The sequence below is a fragment of the Scylla paramamosain genome, unplaced genomic scaffold (assembly GCF_035594125.1).
Source record: "Scylla paramamosain isolate STU-SP2022 unplaced genomic scaffold, ASM3559412v1 Contig6, whole genome shotgun sequence".
Lineage (NCBI taxonomy): Eukaryota > Metazoa > Arthropoda > Malacostraca > Decapoda > Portunidae > Scylla > Scylla paramamosain.
In genome coordinates this window covers 735,001-749,317 of record NW_026973671.1, presented here as the reverse complement: position 1 = coordinate 749,317, position 14,317 = coordinate 735,001, and the positions used below count along the sequence as shown (strand labels likewise).

General features: G+C 40.0%; 1 long non-coding RNA gene across 3 annotated transcripts in view; it reads right to left on the bottom strand.

Moving 5' to 3' along the window:
* Positions 1-12,456: 12,456 nt before the first annotated feature.
* LOC135096734 (uncharacterized) overlaps positions 12,457-14,317 on the bottom strand; it is a 35,676-nt gene continuing 33,815 nt past the window's right edge. For all 3 annotated transcript variants that reach the window (XR_010264976.1, XR_010264977.1, XR_010264975.1), the window contains exon 4: positions 12,457-12,564. This is a non-coding gene — a long non-coding RNA (uncharacterized LOC135096734). The remainder of the gene's footprint in view (positions 12,565-14,317) is intronic.

Below are 14,317 nucleotides of genomic sequence, written 5' to 3'. Positions count from 1 at the left end.
TGTGTGATTAAGAATGAATGTGTAGATATGATCACAAACCTCCACATGGATCAAACAGTACCGAGATCTGACCACGCCCCTCTCTGTGTCACCGTGACCATCGCTGCAAGACAGGCTGCGTCTTCTACCGAGCTGCTGCGCAGGGCATCAGCACTGGGGAAGCTACGGTGTGCAGAAAAGATACAGCCATCACTACCTAAGAGCATACAGTACAAGGATGTGGACCTAGGCGCACTGACAAGGGAATTACAAGTGACCCCAACTCCAGTACTGACAGAGAACAGCGAGGTACATGAGGTGGAGGCAGCGGTAACCGAAGGTTGCCGCATCATCAAGGCGGCTGCTGCTGCTGCTGCTGTTCCCACCACCAGAGTGACGAACCGACAACGACAAGTTGCTGCGAACAACAACTGGGTCTCGATGGAGCCAAGATGGAAGAGAATATTGGAGACCAACGACACAAAAATGATATGGAAATCTATCAACTGGAAAGGAAACGTTGATCAAAATAAAGGTGACAGACCCAACGATGCTCAATTTAAAGAACATTTTGAAAAACTATTGAATACTGAAAATGCACGAACAAGTTTCAGTTGTGATATTAGTACAGCACCTTATATACCCATATTAGATGATCCTTTCACGTATGAGGAACTGAGTCAGGTAAATTGTGATATAAATGTGAATAAGAGTTACTGTGGAATGTGTCCTGGTGTGTTCAGAATGTTACCAGCATCTTGGTTAATGTTCTTCTTGACAATATTTAATATTATATTAATGAAAGTGTTGTACCCCCAAGTATGGTGTTATAGCAAACTAACAGTACTGTTTAAGTCAGGTAACAAGATGTTATGTGGAAATTATAGAGGTATATGTATCATGGACACACTAGCTAAGATTTTTGACACATTAATATTGAACAGACTTAAACTTTGGTTTAACATTGATAAATGTCAGGCAGGCGCTCAAAAAGGCAGAGGGTGCTTGGAACATGTGATATCCTTAAGATTACTATGTGATTATGCCAATTATAAGAAAAATAAATTGTATGTACTTTTCATTGACTTTAGTAAAGCTTATGACAGAGTGCCCAGAAATAAATTGGTTGAGATTAAAAGAATTAGGATGTGGTAAAGTAATGTTGTATATCATAAAAGCAATGTACACTTGCACGAAGAACATATTAAAATCTGCAATAATAGACACAACTGTAGGTGTCCGCCAAGGTGCACCAACAAGTAGTTTATTATTTGTAATATATATAGATAAAATGGTACAAATGCTAAAAAGAGCTGTAGAAAGAGATGGCTTTCTCGGTAGTTTACATGTATTATTACTAATGGATGATGCTGTAGTACTTGCGACTTCCCGAAAAATGTGCTTAAAAAAACTAGCCTCTGTTTCGGAATTCTGTAAAGAAAGTGGAATGCTAATCAATGAGAAGAAAACCAAGTTCTTTATGATCAACGGTGATGAGAATGATAGACAGAGTTTGAACAGTGGCGGGGTGCAGGTGCAATACTGTAACCAGTACCTGTACCTGGGCGCACGGTTCACCGACGCGGCCCACACGAACACTGTTACAGCACTGCACCACACCGCGAGTGAGGCCATAGTGAATAAGTTTGCCATATTTTGTGCCAGCAACACTCTAATGCCTTTTGTTTATAAAAAGAAAGTATTTGATGCTGCAGTAACAAGTGCCTTATTATATAGCTGTGAGTCATGGTTCAGTAATAATTCAAAAAGTGTAGAAAAACAGTATAATAAGCTGATAAAATGTTTAATGGGAGTGAGGAAAAATACTAGTATAAATCTCTGCATGATAGAAGCTGGAATCAACCCGTTAAATAAGCTAGTGGCTGACAGAAGATACAAATTTATAACACTAGCTGATCAGATGGACAGAGACATTCCTTTTCACTACATATACAACTTATGTAGGGAAGAAAACACTCCAGGTTATCGGTTTTTGGAACAAGTAAGATCAAGAAACAGGAACCCTGATGAACTCGATCATGTTAAGCAAACTGTAAGAGAAAAAGCTCCAGGCGCCACAAAGCTAACAACTTATATAACATATATGAATCCGTCATTAATGGTTCACCCGATCTACAGCACCACACAATATGTACCAGATTACAAACGTGAGAGGCCTTCACCAGACTACGTCTCATGTCACACAGTCTCCGAATTGAAGTGGGGCGGTGGAGTCGAACCCCGCGTGACCAGCGTGTGTGTCCCTGTGATGGCACACACATACAAACAGAGGAACATGCATTGCTACACTGTCCACTCAGTGCACAACACAGGAATGACCACCCACACATCACATATGACACCCTACAAGCAATGTTTACTGATAACACCCATCTGGAGGAAGTTTGTGACTATGTATATGCAGTTCTGAAATTTTATAAAAATTACTCTTAAAAGATAGGGCAGACATCTGTTTAAGGTAAATACTGTTAATGTATTTTACTTATATTCTCTAAGCTCTGGTAATTTTTGCATTTAAATGTACGTGTCATGTTTTATTTCGGTGAATTTCTTTTTTGTATTTTCTATGTACTCAGTAGGAAAGTTCTTAAACTTAAGATAATTTGTTTAGTTATTAATACCTAGTAAGCGGCTCTCTACATAATGTGACTTATCAATTCAATTTGGACGAAGTAGAGATCAGAATAATATGTATCTTATCAATTTGTAATGGTACTTTGTCAATAAACTACTACTACTACTACTCCTGTTGGACGAGTATCCACCGCCACCACCTGTCCTGCTGGACGGGTATCCACTACCACCACCTGTCCTGTTGGACGGGTATCCGCTGCCACCACCTGTCCTGATGGACGGGTATCCACTGCCACCACCTGTCCTGCAGGACAGGTATCCACCGCCATGACTAGCACCTGTTCTGCAGGACCGATATCCACCGCTAGCACTTGTCCTGTAGGGCGGGTATCCACCGCCATGACCACTACCTGTCCTATAGGAAGGGTATCCACTGCCACCACCTGTCCTACAGGACGGGTATCCACCGCCACCACCTGTCCTGCAGGGCGGGTATCCACCGCCATGACCATCACCTGCCTTGCAGGACAGGTATCCACCGCTACCACCACGTCAGGTGTTTTCAGCACCTGAATGACAACAAGCAAATCATGACTTTTGGATTTTTCATAGACATGTCCAAGACGAAAACTCACACACAGTGCCTCAAGAACAATGTGCTGGCCAGCTACATAGCACTGCGCGTGTTAATGGACACTTTGTGTCAAGTAGAGCTTAGGAAATACTGAGTAGGGCAGTTCTTGTCGTCATGCTAAACACTGCCACTGATTACTACATTTCTCTATTTCTCTTCAAGTACTTGTTGTGCCTACACTCAATGTATTCCTAAAAAGAGTGACCGCTCTCATCCCTCATATCACCGTTCTATTGCTTTAATTTCCTGCCTTACTTAAGTTTTTTAACCTATTCTCAACAGGAAGATTCTTAAACATCTATCACTTCACAACTTTCTATCTGATCGCCAGTGTGGGTTCTGTCATGGGCGTTCTACTGATAATGTTCTGGTTTTCCTTACTGAGTCTTGATCATCCTTTTTTAGGGATTTTGGTGAAACTTTCGCTGTTCCCTTAGACATATCAAAAGCTTTTGATAGAGTCTGGCACCGAGCTTTGACTTCCAAACTACCCTCCTACGGCTTCTATCCCTCTCTGTACCTTCATCTCAAGTTTCCTTTCTGACCGTGCTATTTCTGCTATGGTCGTTGCTGTAGACGGTCGTTGTTCTTCTCCTAAATCTGTTGACAATTGTGTCCCTCAGGATTATGTCATGTCACCCACTCTCTTCTTATTATTCATCAGTGACCTTCTAAACCAAACTTCTTATCATATCCACTCCTACGCTGATGATAACCTACACTTTTCCATGTCTTTTCGTAGACGCCCAACCTTCAGGAAGTAAACAGCTCACGCAGGGGAGCCACAGAACACCAGACTTCTGATCTCTCTAAAATTTCTGACTGGGACAGACTAAACTTAGTATTGTTCAATACCTCAAAAACTCAAATCCTCCATCTAACAAATCGTCACAACCTTCCAGATAAACTATCCCCTCTTCAATGACGCTCAACACTGAACGTCAGTGGTTTGTCCTTTACTTATACTATAAACTTTAAACTTCACATACCATCTCTAGTTAAAACAGCTTCTATGAATTAGATGTTCTGAGTCGTCTCCGCCAGTTTTCTCATCTTTCCCACACCAACTGGTAACTCTGTACAGGGGCCTTATCTGTCCATGTATGGTGTATGTTTCACACATGGAGGGTGGGGGGGGTTCCACCCATACCGCTCTTTTAGACAGGATGGAATCAAAAGCTTTTCGTCTTATCATTTTCTCTTTGATTGTTTTTAGCCTCTCTCTCATCGCCGCAATGCTGTATCTCTTACTATCTTCTACTGTTACTTTCACGCTAAGTGCTCTTCTGATCTTGCTGACTGCATTCCTCCTCTCCTTTTCTTTCTCTCATCCCTATTCTGCCCACCTCTCTAATGCAAGAGCTAACCAGTATTCTCAATCATTCATCCATTCTCTGGTAATCTCTGGAACTCCCTCCCTACATCTGTATTTTTTCCCTCCTTTGACTTGGATTCTTTCAAGATGGAAGTTTCGAGACACTTATCCTCTGTTATTTGATCTGATGTCGCTTTGGGAGCTGGCATTTAAGTGGACCTTTATATATATATATATATATATATATATATATATATATATATATATATATATATATATATATATATATATATATATATATATATATATATATGACCCTGCCGTAAAACTGAACAAACACTTGAATCTATATATGTTACAGTCAATACCTGAATCCAGACAATTTGTAAAGTGACTTATTTTTTCAGGCAATTTGTGAACTGCCTGGTTAGGTTAGGTTAGGTTAGGTTAGGTTAGGTTAGGTTAGGTTAGGTCTGGATTCAGGTAACCTAACCTAACCTAACCTAACCTAACCTAACCTAACCTAACCTAACCTAACCTAACCTAACCTAACCAGGCAGTTCACAAATTGCCTGAAAAAATAAGTCACTTTACAAATTGTCTGGATTCAGGTATTGACTGTAACATATATAGACCTTATTTAAGTTTGGTTGGTTATATGTATATTCATACATTTATATGAAGGTTTAGAGTCACTCACACTCATTGCAAAGACAATGTCCTGGACTTGTGACCTGGATGTGGTTTACCCTCCCTTCACTTTTTTTTTCATTTGTTTTACGTATTCTTTTTGTACTTATTCAGTTTTAGGCAAAGCTGCTACCGTGTGGTATAGTTTGAAGCATGGCACAACGCACAGTGTTAGCTGACACACATCACAGGTGTACATGCTTCTTTTCTTCTTTTTGAGTAGAGCACAATAGGCACACTGTCTTTGGACTTTTTTATCACTATTTTCATCATGGGATCCTGTCTCTACAAAGAAATAAATGTCTTCCACTGAGTCGTGCTGGACATGGCCCAAGAGAGAGATCACCACTAGGCTTCCTTAGGTGGTAGATGTCACCAGCATATTTTGAGATTATCTCAAGTCAACTGTAGCTTGAAGTCAAGGAAGCATTTCCGTCCACCATTTGCTTTGTAAATAACATGGCACTTAAGTGATGAAATGTCCAGCAATCTGAGAAATATTTACTTATAATATTTCTTCACACCTTCCTTCCGAGCTGATGTTTGTACGGAGATTATTTGGTCCATTTTATCTATTCCAGCCATGTGATGTTTCCTGTATTTGATGCACACATCTGGCTTACTTACTTGCTTCCCTGCTACTGTTACCTCTTTCATAGAATCCTCATATACTGTGCTTAGCATGTTCACATATTTCTTATCCCTCCATTTCATGTGCATCATTTTATGCTTGTACTGTACTACAGTTTCACCTTTCTTCAGAATTTTGTAATTAACTTCCGAGGATAGCAGTTTTCTGTTGGATCTCAGTGCCTATTCCATCGTTTTGTTGTCAAGAAGAATTTCAAACAATTCTGGTGAGGTGTAGAAGTGATCAATTCCCAGAATGTAGCCCTGATTCAGTAGGGACTGCATTAGTCTCAAAACTATCTGAGTAGGCTTTGTAAGTGTTTCCACTTTTTCATCTGACAAGGTTTCTATTTCAAAGTCATATTTTGTTTTCTTTCCTGTGTAGACTAAAAGATCCCAAACATAGCCAGTATCAGACTCAGCTAAGATATAACTTTCTATACCGAATGTAGCTCGTTTTAGTGGAATATATCGCTTCCACTTTAGCCTACCTTTCCAGAGCAGGAGAGACTCATCAATGCTTACATTTTGCTTTGGAACATAAGATGATTTTAATCTTTGTATGAGAATATCCAGGACCTCCTTGAACTTGTATGTAGGGTCACGGTTATCCTCATTGTCAGTGAAATGCAGGTACTTTAGAAGAAGAGCAAATCTGTCTCTTGATATACATTTTCCAAAAAAAAAGAGTAGCAATAAGCTGATTGGTAGAGTGATATGAATAGATAGATGGCTTTTTCACAATTCCTTGTAAAAGGAGCAATCCAAGAAATGCATACATTTCTCCTTTGTTAGTATCTCTCCATAACAAGTCTGCTTTTTCTCTTCATTTTACCCTTTCTCCTTTTTTCATCACAGACTTTTGCTGCATACTTATTGGTCTCTGATATAATGTGATCCAGCAATTCGTCATCAAAAAAAGCATGAAATATTTCTAAAGGTGACTGGTCATCTTCCAGGACAAGTTTTACACCACTATCTCCCGTAAAGGGAAAAGGCTCTCTGTCAACAGCTGATTGACTTTGCCAGTTATTTTGAATATCATCATCAGCATCTGTTTCTTCTTCAGCATCAGACTGGTCATCTGGCTCAACCTCAGAGTCTGATTCTGTATCAGTGTAAGTACTGACAGTAGATGAATCAGAATCATCAAAATCATCCAAAAAATCAGCATCTATATCCTCAGCTACCAAAGCTGTAATATCTTCCGGCTTAAGAGGTCTCCTTCTCCTTCACATGATAAACTAATAATAAAGGAAAATAGAAAAAAAGGCAATAACTCTTAGTGTTAGCTGATGTGAGTTACATATCCGCCAACAACAAAGCACAAGCGGTGACTGTCCTTGAGAGGCAATGTCGGCAAGTGTCAGCGGATTTGAGATGCCAAATACCGATTTATTTTATTCATTTTGCTAGTAGTAAGGAATCGTCTATATATAGACCATGCTACAATCTAGTGTGGTCAAATCAGAGCAAACGTCTATATATAGACGCGCCGACAAAAAGTCCCAATTTCGAAACGTCTGTATATGGATCCTCCGCCGGGAAGTGGTTAATACTTGTCTGCTCCCTAGTGCTGAATTAATAACACACACACACACACACACACATACACACAATTTTTTGTTTAGTGACCAACAATGAAACAAGTACAAAAGGTGTGAAGTGTCCTGTCATCCTTTTTGCTGCCAGTAGTGTCTTTGACAGCCACACTTTATACCATTCTATAAAGGCTGATGAAAAGCCACGCAAGTCATAGGGTTCGAGCAGTACCGAATTTCACTGACCATCAATAAAATAAACAGTAAAAAGCCTGAAGTACTCGGGCCACACTGTTTTTCGTGGCCTGCCAGTGGTGCCTCTCAAACCCACACTTCACACCAACACGTTTCACAAAGACTCAGAAGCCGCGACACTCAAAAGGCACCGATAGTACCTGAATTGCACGACAGGGAAGGGACACACACCGCTACCGATACAATACACCTACCAGTACACAAAACTGCACCACCTCCCAGCCCGGGAGCTCGAAGAGACCTTACACGCAGGTTTACATACACTAGGACTTCGCTAAGGGGTTGCCAAGATCTGCCTGCCGCTCTCCTCACTCGTTCCAAGATATAATTTTCTTGCAGGCTTTCAGTACACGAGTTCCAGGCGACGCGTGGACAGACAGACAAACATGAGCAGCTTGTAGACGCAGTGTTGTTCTGCCTACCTACACACCACAAGAAATCGCTGGGATGGAATGGATGTTACAGATGAGGAACTTAATCACAGTGACTTGTGGAAGGAAATGTTATTCTTTAAGTCTTGCATGTGTAGTTTATTGTTACGACCATCTAACCTAAAATGTAAAGCTGGAAGTGACAAACACGACTCTAATAAATCTGTTGGAAGGAAAGGAGCCTCTTTTTGCCATAATTGAGAAATTTCCGTCGTGGTAAATGTATAAAACAAAATATGTACTTAAGAGTAGCTTGCTTACACGCACAAAACAAGTGCCTTGTGGTTCAGTCAGTTAACGCTAGTCTTTTCAGTCTGCTCAGTTCAAACTCTGGTCACGTCCACCTCCCTCATCAAAAAAGTAATAAATAAAAATAAAACATATACTTACGTGCCAAAAATGAGCCCTGGAAATAAAACTAACGCTATAAATAAAGAAAACACAAACTTCTTCTCACTTTGCCAGGAATGTGGCTCAGATTTCTATCCAGAGGAACTGAAGTAGAAAAGAAAATGTTTGCCTAAGACTCCCTAGCTTATAAAGACACGCTCTGGGATGAATCTGCCGCTACACATTAACAAAACACATCCCTTTCTATTCCATGAAACGAAGCCTTCACCTTGAACGTGGCTCAGATTATTGTCCTCAGAAGTTTGGCGAGAGAAAGATGAAATATTTCCTTAAAGACTAATAAAACTTTTCATAATGAACATGGTTTAAAATCTGCCCAGAACAATTCTGAAAAAAAAAGAAAAAAAAAAACTTAAAATCTACATCAGAGAAGGATCTGCACTGCCACATTACAAGGCACAGATAAGGAATTATAATCCTTCCTTAGTTTTCTGGAACGTGGTTTAAAATAGTCAAGAAGAATTAAGAAAACGAGAATACATCACTTAAACTCACTAACTTACATAACAAAAGGAATCACATTAGTATAACAAAACCCAGAAATAAATCATGTACTCGTTGGTCGTCACTTTTCAGGGAAGTGGCTGAGATTCTGTCGTAATGAAATAAAAAGACCAAAAGGCCAACGATAAAGAACCGACTCTTCCCGCCTCACACTCCAGGCACGTGGTGAAATTGTCTTCAAGACCTTACAAAAACAATACTTAAGTTACACACCACAAGGAATCGTATTACAAAAACAAAAGCTTCAGGTAAAGAGTACTCCTCTCCTCACTTTTATGGACCATGCCTCAAATGCCATCGCAAAAAATAAAAAAAATAAAAAAAATAAATAAATAAAAATAAATAAATAGATAAGAAAAAATTATATATATATATATATATATATATATATATATATATATATATATATATATATATATATATATATATATATATATATATATATATATATATAAACGAGAAAATTGAACTTAAGACTTACTAGCGGATGTAAGAGAAGGAATCACATTGGTAGAAAAAGGGTAAAGATTATGAAGGCTCTTCTTTCCTCACTTTTGTGAACGTAATTAAAACCTCTCCTAAAAACTCAGAACACAAGAAAATATCAGCTTAAGACACACATACCAAATAGAATGGTATTACTAAACCAAGGTAGAAAATATGTACTGAAGACTATTAACGTTACATCGCAGAACAAATCATATCACCAGAACAAAGTTTAGAGGTAAAGAAGACACAGGCCTCCCCACTCTGAAGAACGTGTTTGAAATTTCTCCCTTGAAGAATTACAAAAGCGTGAAAATGTCAGTTTGAGATTATCGAACCTAGGAAACAGGAGGAATCGTAGGCGTAGAACAAAGGACAGATAAAAATAATCCTGTTTTCTCACTTTCCAAGAACATGTTTGATATTTATGTCGTAAAGAACTTTCAAAGTGAGAAAAATATTTCTTGGAAAGCACTAAAGTTACGGCAGAAGGAATGGTATCAGTACAACAAAGGTTAGGGATACACACTATGCATCCCTCCTCACTGTTAAGGAACGTGGCTAAGATTATGTGCTGAACAATATAAAAAGTGAAAATAAATACGAGTATCTATTAAACATTACTATATTTTTATAGCACAGGGATTCGTATTAATGGAACAAAAACTGAAGGTAAAGAATTGACTCGTATTTCCTCACTTTCCAGAAAGAAATGTTTTATAATTGTGTAGAATTAAGACACAAGAAAATATCAACTTAACACTTCCCAACCCACGAAGCAGAATGAATATTAACAGTAGAACAAAGGCTATACAAAAAGAAGACTCTGCCCTCAGTTTCCTGCGACCTGCGTGGAGTCCTGCCGTGGAGAGCTTAGAAAACGACGACTGTAAGTGGGAGGGAAATCTTTACTGGATTATATATTTTTTTATTGTTCTTTCTTTATTAGTATTATCATTTAAAAGTTCGTGCCAAGGACAACAAAAACTACAATGTTCCTTGAAGACTGTGAGTGAGAGGGAAGAGGTTCACTTTATTTTTGTATTCATGCAATAAAAAAAAAAAAAAGACTCATTCAAGACGCCAGAGTGTGGGAGTCCATAGGCAAGTCCAACAATTTAAACCGAATGTGGAGCAAAAGGCTTTATTTTCATGAGGTTCTCTGGTGTATTCCAGTTCGTTTCGTCTCCTCATGAAGGGCGTTGGCAAACATTTCTTCCTCTCACTTTCTTAACACTAGGTGGACACTTTATTGGAAGTTACTAATGTTCCCCCACGATAGTATTCATCATCGAAGCGCCCCCGCGATGCAGTGACCAGCGCCTCACTGCATCAATGATTCTAACTGAGTCATGACGCCGCAACATCCAGGTGAAGGTGACGAAAAAAGGAGGTTTCCACGATCGAGCGTAAACCTTCAGACTGCCACACAAACCACATACCACAGAGCCTACCAGAGAGAGAGAGAGAGAGAGAGAGAGAGAGAGAGAGAGAGAGAGAGAGAGAGAGAGAAATGAGAAGTTACATAGGTAGATAAGACAGATATATGAATAGATGGATGAAATTAGACAAACAGATGCAGATAGATAGATAGAATGATAGATAGATAGATAGATAGATAGATAGATAGATAGACTGATGCAGAGAAAGAAAGACACATAGATAGACAGACAGAATAAAACTGAGGTAAAAAGAAAAAAAAAAGACTGATGTATCGGCACAAAGACAAATCAACAGATAGACAAACAGACAGACAGACAACCAGCTAACATCCGCTAACCTAATCCCACCTCAAGTATAACTGAGATGCTTGATATTCACGTCATCCAAATACGTCAATGTAAATACCTAAAGGCCAATACTAATGCTGCTTCCTGGCCGCCTCGTGGACACACACACACACACACACACACACGGTAATGACTTGTGCAATTACGGGGCGTGCGGGGGTCGTTACTGCTAAAGTTGGGGAGTGGAGAAGCTGAGGGGTGGGTGGCATGGTAAGCAGGGAAGAGGAGGCGAGACTAGAAAGTCAGGGTTGTGGAGGTTGGACTGAGGAGGTGAGGCTAGGGAAGGCTGTGGAGGTGAGGCTGGGGAGGCGAAGCTAAGAACAGGAAGCTGGAAAGATGGCGCTGGGGAGGTGAGACTAGAGGAGGTAAGGCTGGGGGCAGGCTGGGTTGGGGATGGGTAAACCCATGGCAACAAGGTAAGTCACTCTCAATTTAATGAGATGAACAGTGATTCTAGTAACGAGTGTTGATTCACCTCAGCTCTCTCACTCTTGGCTCCCCACATGATTCCTCGTGTGGATGAGTTGATGATGAAGCGAAGCGAGTTGATGTGGTGGAGGTGAAGGATGTGCTGATGAGGGAAAGGCAGTTGATGATGGTTATGAAAGTGATGGAGGAACAAACAGCGACAAGGAAGTTGAAGATAATATCGGAGTGGTAGAAGGTGGAACGCCAGAGGATGTGCTGGTGATCAGAAAGACAACAATGGTTAATGTTTGCGATGATTCCTGATTGCAAACTTTACGGTAAACATTTAAGAAACAAGTGTAATATACCGGGGAATGTTGTGACAGCGGCGGAGTGCGTGGTGAGGGAGCAGAGACGCCTAGACAGTAGACGCACCGCCCACTCTCGCCAACACTCAAGCCTATTTTCGTGTCCCTCAGCCTTACAACCTCCCATTTCAAGCACCATTCTTTTAGATTCATGGCACTGGAAACACTTACATCCTAGATAGTCATATGAAATACAAAAACTGATAACTATGCAAAATTAAGAATGCTAGTTATTAATGGTCTGGCAACTGCTTGCTTCCTACTAGCCTAGCGAGGCATAACACACCAGTTTCACTAGCAGTATATGTCCAAATACACTCATTACCAAGTTAACATACCTGCTGACCACTGTGGACAGGCTTTGGGAGAGTTTTGGTTCACCTAAAGCCCAAATAAGCGTTCAAGAAAACACAAGACTCACGCGTACACCACAACGAAGCTGACGCTACTGACCACTGACTGGCTGGGTGAAGTGAACCGCGTAGCTTCTCTTCCTTGTCTCGAAGCCGCTCGGGACTTCGGTGGCACTGTCAAATATAAAACAACACGGTAAGATGTACAGAATGCTTTAAAAATTTCAAAATATGTATGAATAATGCATTTCGGTACAATATTAGTAACATTCTACACTACAACTGCATTTTTTCATAATCTGGGACCTTTTTTTATATCCTTTTCATATTGCAATGGACTCAATTTCTGCAAGGTTAGGGAACTGAGCCTGGAGGACCCGAAGACCCTTTGCAGCATCATATAACTGAACACTGGCCAGTAACACGAAATTCCGAGACCACAGTTCGGATTTGGTGTTCTATAAGTACTTTCCATACGCATTTCACACAGAGAGGACAATAATGGGGGTCTTGAAGAGTGTGTCCATAATGGTGATGCTGCAACCCTCGTCATGCATTACCATTAAAAAAAAAAAAAAGAAAATAAAGGAGACAAAAATTAATCATCATTGCGCCCTTATGAGAGAACCATTTTATTTCAGCAACCCGCTGTGGTTTTACTAAGTAAACATCAAACTACCTACACTTGGGAAGCTTTACTAAATGTTGTCCCCACTCTGGTGAGCATTGCTTGAACGATGACAGTGTAAACCTTTGGGAAGCTTTACTAAATATTCAGTGCCCATTTATGTGAGTATTGCTTCAAAGATTATAGTGTAAATCTCAGAAAGAAAACAAGCAGACCCTACACCTTGCACAAACGCACACCACAAAAATAAGTAAATAAATAAAATAAATAAATAAATAAACAGATAAATGAATGAATAAATAAATAGATAAACAAAAAGACAAAGAATCTTCACACTCATCCTTCATAACTCTCCAGTGCTTCGTTCCAGTCTCCCACACTTTCCTCCTCGCGTCGTCTGGCTGAAATGAATGGAGGTGAAGGACGAGAGCTTGTGTAATGTGGAACGTGTCTGGTGTGCTCAATTTCCCTGATCTTTAAGTAAGTATTGGATTATTCTGACACACACCGGATACTCACCTATTTACGTCCCCCGGGCTATCACCTTACGAACCAGAAAGGTTCCGCTGCGTCTGATGGCCTCGGGTCCTCTACTGACCAGCGCGATGGGGCCACTGAGTGCTGGATGGTTTTGACTCTGTATTGTTTAGACTTGCGTTTGTACTGCATCCCTTGTATCATGGAGCCTAAAGGGGACAAAATTAGCCTCTTATTCTCTCTTCCTTTATTTCAAGGCAGGAAAAGTCCGTAAAATGCTGCACAAATTTTATAACATATTTTTTAGGCTTGCGTTTGTACTGCAGTCCCTTTTATAATGTAGCCTAAAGGGGACAAAATTAGCCTCTTATTCTCTCTCTTCCACTGTTTCAAGGCAGGAAAAGTCCCTACAATGCTGCACAATTTTTGCAATATATTTTTTTTAGACTTGCAGTCCCTTTAATATCTCTGTAGCCTAAAGAGAAACAAAATTAACATCCTATTTATTTTTTACCCCTTTAATTCTAGACACTTTACTTATGACTGCCTACTTTTCATACAGATGCTTTTGTACTCCAGTCTCCTGAATAATTCAGCAGCCTAAAAAGGACAAAGGCAATCTATTCTCTCCTTCCGTGTGTGACGAGAACTCCATTCTTAACCAGAAAGGATTACTCGCTTCAATTGTACACATTTTTTTTTCTCCATGACTCCCTATTTGTAGATTTTTTTGGTATTGCAGTCTTTTGGGTAGTGTAGCACAGAGAGAGAGAGAGAGAGACAGAGTAGCACAGAGAGAGAGAGAGAGAGAGAGAGAGAGAG